Raw genomic sequence first — 9,752 nt, forward strand, 5'->3', positions numbered from 1 at the left:
TCGAAGTAACGACCTGTAGTAAGGGGTTGTGCGCATAGTATTTGAAATAGCTCCTCCTGCGAAGCTTGCGAAAACTCAAGGAATGGGTGCCAAACTTCTGCTGTAGCACGTACCGAGGAAGAACCCAGTCCCCTACGTCTCTTTGAGGATGGGATTGTGGCCTTTTTTCCTCTCGATGATGATATAATGTACCTGAAAATGTATGAGCATTGATATAGTAGATCCAAGATGTGTTAACATTTAACTATATCAAGCGAAAGGTGAAAAATTTATATGATTATTCAGAAGCATTTACTGGAATCAAAGATGTATCATCAGTTAAGCGTGAATCTTAAAACTAGCATATGCTATTTAGTAGTTTAAACAATTCAAATATAGAAAATACTAAAGCAAATTCCTAAAGTATTTAGGTTGAGAAAGTGAACCAAAAACTATTGTAGGATGGCGCATGGGTGTGTTGGAGCGAGCACGGGCTTGTGGCATAGGTGTACAGCCATGTGGAGGAAAAATAGAGGGGAAAGAGAGGGGAAAGTGAGGATTAATTCAGGGAGAGTGGATTTTAAGGTGGTTTGAGGGTGGGGGAAGTGAGAATCTGGGTAATGGTGGCCAGAATAGGGATTAGGGAGTGGGGAAGGGGAGATTTCGGCTATGGTTTTGAAAGGAAGAAGAAAATGAACAGTGATTTTCTTATATAGGGGAGGTGCACACGGCCTAGGGCCACTCCCATGTACTCTAAAAGTGAGCCCGTGTTTTTTGAATTTTACAATTTAGGTTGTGCCCGGCTACTATCCCACGCCCGTGTGTCTGGGGCGTGTGTGGCACACTGCCATATCACACGGTCGTGCCTAGCCTTATTTGCTTCTCTCATGCCCGTGTCTTAGAGTACCACACCCGTGTATTGTTGTCCACGTCTTATCGGCACGGACGTGTCTCACGCCCGTGTCGAAGAAACAGAATCGAGCCTTGCCCCTGGCACGCCCGTGTTTTTCCATTCTCATGCCTGTGTTTTGTGGAAATCATGTCCTGCTTCCACATGGCCGTATCGCACGACCGTGTTTCTTCCTCTTCTTGGCCATGGTCTTAGGCACGCCCGTGTGCCTGGCCGTGTGTGCTGAAAAACTTTGCAATTCAAAGATAAATCTAATTATTTAAAGTGTTAGAAATAAAAAATAAAATAAAGAAATAAAGAAATCAAAATATGTTAGTGCTCGGGTTGCCTCCCGAGAAGTGCTTATTTATAGTCTAAGCTCGACTTACCTCTTTAGTGAATGGTCAGGGAGGTTCGAGGAGTTTATACTCCTTATTCCTGCTATCAATCTCATCAAAATAGGGTTTTAATCGGGTGTTGTTTACCTTAAAAGTGCCAAACTTGGGGTGACTCACCTCCACCGTACCTAATGGAAAAATACTGAATACCGTAAGAGGGATTTCCTCATTCGGTGTGGTAGTGACAATGTAAGGATCTGCAGTATCTAGTAAGACTTTATCGCCAACCTTAAGTTGATTAGAAGAGGTATCGGGCTTGTTTTGGTGTAGTTTCAGTTTATCATGTGTTCCCAATTTGTGTTCTCGCCATTCGTCTAGCTCCTCTATCCGTAGCCTTCGTTCTTCATGAATGTGTCCTCTATCATTTCTTGAACATGGCTCGTGAACTTCTTTGAAGCTTAATTTCTGCAAAGTCATATTGTCAGTTTTAGTAGATTGTTGTGGACTATTACCTTCAATGTTCGATGTGATGTTAGAATTACGAGCTTGAAGGGTGATCATTTCCTCTCTCACATGAAGTGTAAGCTCACTTGTGCCAACATCAATAATTGTTTTAGCAGTTGCTAGAAAGGGCCTCCCTAAAATCAAAGGGGTGTTATTATCCTCTTCTATGTCTAGAATAACAAAATCAACGGGAAATATGAACTTATCTTCTTTCACGAGTACATCTTCAATAATACCCCTAGGGAATCTTATAGTTTTATCTGCCAATTGAATGCTCATCCTAGTTTGTTTAGGTTTCCCAAGACCTAGTTGCATAAACATTTTGTAAGGCATGACGTATATCTAAACTACCAATTAAGCAAGGAATTGTAAAACTCCCTGGATCTTTCAATTTGTGGGGTAGCTTATTCTGTAGAAAAGCTGAGCAGACTGCATTTAGCTCTACATGCGATGCTTCGTCTAACTTCTGCTTATTTACTAAAAGCTCTTTTAAAAATTTCATTGCATTTGGCATCTGCGACAAAGCTTCAATAAACGGTAAGTTAATATGTAATTTTTTCAAAAGTTTAAGGAATTTACCGAATTGTTCATCTGAGCGGATGTTCCTTGTCGCGTTAGGGTATGGCACACGAGGTTTATATTCGACAGTCACTGGTTTGTTTGTATTTTGACCTACCTCATCTCTCCATTTGCTTACCACTGTTTCTTGCCTCGGTTCTGGTTTAGGCTCAACGACTCCTTCGTCATCTTGAGTATTAATTGCGTTGAGTTGTTCCCTTGGGTTAGGTTCAGTATTACTTGGCAAACTACCTTGTGGTCGTTCGGAGATCAGTTTGAAAAGCTGGCCTATCTGAGTTTCGAGTCTTTGGATCGATGCTTGTTGATTTTTAAGTGCTGTCTCGGTATTTTGGAAACGAGTTTCTGACACTGATATGAACTTTGAGAGCATCTCCTCAAGGTTTGGTTTCTTCTCTTGTTGATAAGGTGGATATTGAAAACCCTGAGGATTTTGTGGCTTTTGATTCCTTTGACCACTCTAAGAGAAATTTGGGTGGTTCCTCCAACCTGCATTATAAGTATTACTGTATGGGTTATTTTGAGATCTAAAGTTATTGTTACCCATATAGTTGACTTGTTCCTCTTCGGTTGTGGGATTGAAGGGTTGATATTCTGTATGCACACCTCCTCCACTTGCGTCACACCTCATTACTGGATACCTGCGTAGAGCCAAGTAAACCATCAATTTTTTTATTGAAAAGTTCTACCTGATTTGACAGCATAGTAACTGAGTCGACGTTATAAACGCCGGCTGTTTTTGTTGGCTTAGTCCTCATGACTTGCCACTGATAGTTATTCAATGACATTTCCTCAATGAATTCATAAGCCTCTTCAGGTGTTTTGTTGTTGATGGTTCCGCCAGCAGCTGCGTCAACCATTTGTCGAGTCGAGGGATTTAGACCATTGTGGAATGTTTGTACTTGAAGCCAAAGCGGTAACCCATAGTGAGGGCACCTTCTCAGTAAGTCCTTGTATCTCTCCCATGCATTGTAAAGTGTTTCTAAATCCATCTACACAAAAGAAGAGATATCACTACGTAATTTAGCCATTTTAGCTGGCGGAAAGTATTTTAGTAAAAAAATTTCGGTCATTTGTTCCCAAGTAGTAATTGACCCTCGTGGTAACGAGTTCAACCACTGTTTAGCTTTGTTCCTTAATGGAAAAGGAAATAACCGAAGAATAATGACATCATCAGAAACGCCATTGATTTTAAATGTATCGCAAAATTCTAGAAAGTTTACTAAGTGAGCGTTGGGATCTTCATCCTGCAAACCATCAAACTGAACAAACTGTTGTATCATTTGAATTGTGTCAGGTTTCAGTTCAAAAGTATTTGCAGCTACAGCTGGTCTAACTATGCTAGACTCAGTTCTTGTTAAAGAAGGTTTAGCATAACCATACATAATGCGTGGAGTAGGATTTTGATTAGCCGCAATTGTAGGAGGTAGCTGATTGCCTTGGTTTTCAGCCATCTATTCGGTTTCTACGAACTGTACGGTCGATTTCTTCGTCAAAAAGAAATGGTCCTGATAGGTTTCTTCTAGTCATAAACTATAAAAACCTGCCAAGAGAAAGAAAAATTAAATTAATAAATAATAAAAATAATTAAATTAAATTAAATTGCAAGAAAAATAAATGGCTAAAGTAATAAAAATTGAGCGTTCCTAATATTTTAGTTCCCCGACAACGGTGCCAAAAACTTGATCGCGTGATTCGTAACAAGTAATAAATATTTATAATGAAGATCAAAACCTAGACTAACTATTATCACGATGAAAAGGCAAGCGCACCTATCGAACAATAGTATAGTAATGGCAAGACCGAGATATTGTACCCAAGGGAACCAAAAGTACTAGTAATAACTATCTTTTTATTATTTAACCTAGAAATAAAGAGGGGTTGTTTATTAGACTAATTAACTAAACTAATTAACTGATTAAACTAAAGTAAAGAGAAAATTTGGAAAAAGACTTGAAGAAAAGTAATTGATAACAAGGACACCCAAGGACGAATCCACCTAGATTTCACTTGTTATCTGACTCTGAACCAGATGATTTATTCACTTGACTTGATCCGTGAGACTCCCTAACCTATATTATTATCTCTTTCGCGACTAATAACGTCTAACCCTCAGTTGAATTAATCAAAATCTCTTTCTTAATTAAAACCCCTAGGGAAGCAGTAAATCAATCTATGGACTCCCATATTAGGTTTCACCCTAATCCGGCAAAATCTTGTAACCCTATTTCTAGGCGTTCGATCAACTCCGCTTAATTATGCCAAATCTACTTTTAGACAGGGACTTTTGCTCCTCTACATAAGCACATCAAATCATGAATTAATACGCAGAATATTAACTCAAGCATTAAGAACACATAATTAAGAGCAAATCAAGTATTTATCATACAGTTCAGATAATAATAACAAGATCCATCATAGGTTTGAACCCCCTTAGGTATCTAAGGGGTTTAGTTCATAACAAAATAAGAGTACATCTCAAAAGTATGAAAATAACAAAACATAAAGAAAACTCTAAAACCCGTAAAGAAATTCTGAGAGAGATCTTCAGTCTTGGAATAACTCCGACTTTTGGGATGGATCGTTTGGCTTTCTTCAAGTAATTCCCGGCGTGCGATTCTGTACTCTAGAAAAGTTCTGGAAAGAGCGGCCCCCTTCTAAGTCATACTTAGGGTGTTTATATAGGCTTTGGATTGGCTTTCTTCCTCCCTAAGTATCCTTTTCTGTGTAAAATACAACTCTTTGAAAAAGGGACACGTCCGTGTGCCACGGCCGTGTGACGTATTTGCCAGGCTGTGTTCAATCCGTTAAATTACACACGGCCGTGTGGGTCAATGGCTAGGCCATATGAATTGTGAAAGCCTTGGTCGACACCCTCGAAAGACACGGGCATGTGAGCTGCCCATGTGGCAAGGCTTAGGTCGTGTCATCATCTCGATTTGGTCTGATTTGTCCCTTTTTGGCTCGTTTTTGGCTTCTTTTAACTCTTGGTGCTCTTTTGAGTACAAAACATGAAATAACCGGATTAAGAGCACCAAAATCCATAAATCTAGTAATAAACATCCATAAATATGCTAGGTATTTGGGGTAAAAATATGTATAATTTTGCGTTTATCACTACCTATGGCAGTTTCAGTCAAAATCAGAATACATTTTTCAGAGAGAACTTACAGGATCAACGTGGAGACTCGGCGTACCACACATTTAGTAAAACATTTGAAAATACTTCAAATCCTTTGAAATAGTTCTTTTAGAAATTTCTTATTTTGGAAGAAACCCAAATCCACAGTTAAGTTTTATAACTCGACTCTGATACCACTAAATGTAACACCCCAAGCTCGGCCTAGACGTTATGGTCAAATTTGGCAGTGTCATATTGAAGTATTTTTCGAAACCATAATTTCATTGAAAAGCCCATTATATATTAAAACCTTATTATATCATTAACAAAAATTTGTAAAGCATATTAGATTGTTATTACACTTTAAAACTGTGTTTGTTGTGGAAGCTTTAAAATTATATTAAGAAGACGTGGTGTTTTTGAAAAACAGTTACCTTTTGAAAACATGTCTTCTTCCTAGAACTAGCAGTTTATATCAAAGAAAGTAAAAATCCCAAATTAAAAGTTAAAACCTTAGAGAGGGCTCATTACATAAATAAATACACAATTCAAAATTTAATAGTAAATAAAAGTCAAATATAAAGTAGGAGCAGTAGTGTGGCCACCTCTGAATCCCTCGCAGCACTGATCCGTCTAAGGCTGGGGATTTCTTGTACAGATAAATAGAAGGGTGAGTTTATGAAAACTCAGTGTGTAATTCCTTAATAAATAGACATTCAAACATACAATGAACAAATATAATCTGGGCCTAAGTCCATATCAGTAAAAGTGGCAATATCAGTTTGGGCTTTAACCCAACTCAATACAGAAACAGTCATGTGGGCCTTCGCCCATTGCAGTAATAGTAAACAGTGCAGTACATATATGAACTCAGAAATGCTACCCATCCAGCCTCTATACACCACTCCATCCAGCCCTATACACCATGTGGGGCTAAAATCAACCCACCCATCCCTACACACCAAAAATAGCACCGATTGCGGCACTAAACAGTATTGCAACAAAGTTGCCAGTAATATGAACAGCTTAAAGCCATCAGTAGGTCCACAGTCATCCTGGGCGACCCATGGAACCTTAGGTCCACAGTCATCTTAGGCGACCCGTGCGACCATATCAGTACAGTACACTTCTTCCAAAATAACAATCCCAACCCCATACAACATGTCATGCATCCTATCATAATATCTTACATGAATGCAACATATATATAAGGTGGCATGTGCAAATGTAGTCATACACATCGTAGGGAAAATTAGTCATTTTACTTTACAGGGGTATTACAGTCATTTTACCTTATAAGGATATTTCGGTCATTTTACCCTACAAGGGTATTACAGTCATTTTACTTTATAGGGGTATTTCGGTCATTTTACTTTATGAGGGTATTTCGGTTATTTTACCCTATGGGGGTATTTCGATTATTTTACCCTATAGGGGTATTTCGGTCATTTTACCCTATGAGGGTATTTCGATTATTTTACTTTATGAGGGTATTTCAGTCATTTTACTCTATGAGGGTATTTTGGTCATTATACAATATGTGGGTATTTCAGTCATTTTATTCTATGGGGGTATTTCGGTCATTTTACTATACGGGGTATTTCAGTCACCATTTCGGCCCAACATGCCCCAAAACGGCCTAAGCCCATGAGATTGCCCATGGTGGCCTCTCGTAATCCAATACCCACGTTTATGCGTTTGGGGTTACCACACGAGCGATCGCACGCCCATGTGGCATCAACAGTCTTATGTTTCGATTTTTGCCTATTTATGGTTAGGACAGTGGTTACTGATAAACGCCAAATTATACATATCTATAACCCAAATACTTAGCATATTTATGGATGTTTATTACTAGATTTGTGGATTTTGGTGCTCTTAATCCGGTTATTTCATGTTTTGTACTTAGGAGAGCACCAAGAGTCAAAAGGAGCCAAAAACGAGCTAAAAAGGGACAAAACGGACCAAATCGAGAAGATGACACGGCTTAAGCCTTGCCACACGGGCATCTCGCACGCCCGTGGCCTTCGGGGGTGTCGACTAAGGTTTTCACGATTCACACGGCCGGGCCATTGAGCCCACACGGCCTTGTACAATTCAACGGATCGAACACGGCCTGGTAATCACGTCACATGGTCGTGGAACACGGGCGTGTCCTTTTTTCAAAGAGTTGTATTTTACACGGAAAAAGGTACTTAGGGAGGAAGAAAGCCAATCCAAAGCCTATATAAACACCCTAAGTGTGACCTAGAAGGGCGGCTCTTTCTAGAACTTTTCTGGAATACAGTACCACACGTCGGGAATTACTTGAAGGAAGCCAGACGATCCATCTCAAAAGCCGGAGCTACTCCAAGACTAAAGATCTCTTTCAGAATTCCTTCAGGGGTTTTAGAGTTTTCTTTATGTTTTGTTATTTTCATACTTTTTAAATGTACTCTTATTTTATTATGAACTAAACCCCTTAGATACCTAAGGGGGATAAAACCTATGATGGATCTTGTTATTATTATCTGAACTGTATGATAAATACTTGATTTGTTCTTAATTATGTGTTCTTAATGCTTGAGTTAATATTCCTGGTATTAATTCATGATTTGATGTGCTTTTGCAGAAGAGGAATAGACCCTGCCTAAGAGTAGATTTGGCATAATTAAGCGGAGTTAAGAGATTTTTTCGGATTAGGGTGAAACCTAATAAGGGGATCCATAGATCGAGTTAATGCAACCCTAGAGTGTTAACTAGAGAAAAGTCTCAGTTATTCAATCTAGGGATTAGACGTTATTAGTCTTGAATAGGGATAATAACTTAACTTAGGGATCTCTATGGAACAAGTCAAGTGAATAAATCGTCCGGTTCAAAGTCAGATAACAAGTGAAGTCTAAATGGATTCCTCCTTGGGTGTCGTCTTTATCAATTGCTTTTCTTCAAGTCTTTTTCCATATTTTTTCTTTTCTTTAATTAAATCAGTTAATTAGTTTAAATAATTAGTTTAATAAACAAACCCTTTTATTCTTAGGCTAGATAATAAAAAGATAGTTATTACTAGTACTTTTGGTTCCCTTGGGTACGATTTCCCGGTCTTGCCATTACTATGCTATTGTTTGATAGGTGCGCTTGCCTTTTTATCATGATAATAGTTAGTCTAGGTTTGATCTTCATTATAAATATTTATTACTTGTTACGAATCACGCGATCAAGTTTTTGGCGCCGTTACCGGGGTTCTGAAATATTAGGAACACTAATTTTTTATTACTTTAGCCATTTATTTTTCTTGCAATTTTATTTTATTATATTATTTATTATTTACTTTTTCTCTCTTGGCAGGTTTGTTATAGTTTATGACTAGAAGAAACGCGTCAGGACCATTACTCTTTGACGAAGAAATCGATCGTACAATTCGCAAAAATCAAAGAGAAATAAGGCATAGTTTACGCTACATGGAGAACAAGCGAGAAGACGATACTCAAACCCCAACCGAAGAGATGGCCAAAAACCCAGGCGATCAGCTGCCTCCTGCAATTGTAGCTAATCAAAATCCTGCTCCACATACTATGTATGATTATGCTAAACCTTCTTTAACAGGAACTGAGTCTAGTATAGTTAGACCTACTATTGCTGCAAATAATTTCGAACTAAAACCTAACACAATTCAAATGATACAACTGTTTGTTCAGTTTGATGGTTTGCAGGAAGAGGATCCCAACACACATTTGGCGAATTTTCTTGAATTTTATGATACATTCAAAATCAATGGCGTTTCTGATGATGCCATTCGTCTTCAGTTATTTCCCTTTTCACTGAGAAACAAAGCTAAACAGTGGTTGAACTCGTTACCACGAGGGTCTATCACTACTTGGGAACAAATGACTGAAAAGTTTTTACTAAAATATTTTTCGCCGGCTAAAACGGCTAAATTGCATAATGATATCTCCTCTTTTGTGCAGATGGATTTAGAAACACTGTACGATGCATGGAAGAGATACAAGGACTTACTGAGAAGGTGCCCTCACCATGGGTTACCGCTTTGGCTGCATGTTCAAACGTTCTACAATGGTGTGAATCCCTCGACAAGACAAATGATTGAAGCAGCTGCTGGCGGAACCATTAACAATAAAACACCGAAAGATGCCTATGAATTCATAGAGGAGATGTCACTGAACAACTATCAGTGGCAAGTTATGAGGACAAAGCCAACAAAAACACCCTGCGTCTATAACATCGATTCAATCACCATGCTCTCTAATCAGGTAGAACTTCTTAATAAAAAGATTGATAGTTTTCTTGGTTCTACGCAGGTACATCCAGTAATGAGGTGTGACTTAAGCGGATGAGGTGTAGATACAAA

The 9,752-nt window shown here is 38.5% G+C and overlaps 1 non-coding gene across 1 annotated transcript; it reads right to left on the reverse strand.

Annotated features, from left to right (window-relative positions):
* Positions 1-9,319: 9,319 nt before the first annotated feature.
* On the reverse strand, positions 9,320-9,425 carry LOC121212858 (small nucleolar RNA R71). Its single transcript, XR_005908230.1, has one exon. It is a non-coding gene; the product is annotated as a small nucleolar RNA R71 (small nucleolar RNA).
* Between the last annotated feature and the right edge of the window lie 327 nt (positions 9,426-9,752).

Source organism: Gossypium hirsutum, chromosome A13 (assembly GCF_007990345.1).
Source record: "Gossypium hirsutum isolate 1008001.06 chromosome A13, Gossypium_hirsutum_v2.1, whole genome shotgun sequence".
NCBI classification, from domain to species: Eukaryota; Viridiplantae; Streptophyta; class Magnoliopsida; order Malvales; family Malvaceae; genus Gossypium; species Gossypium hirsutum.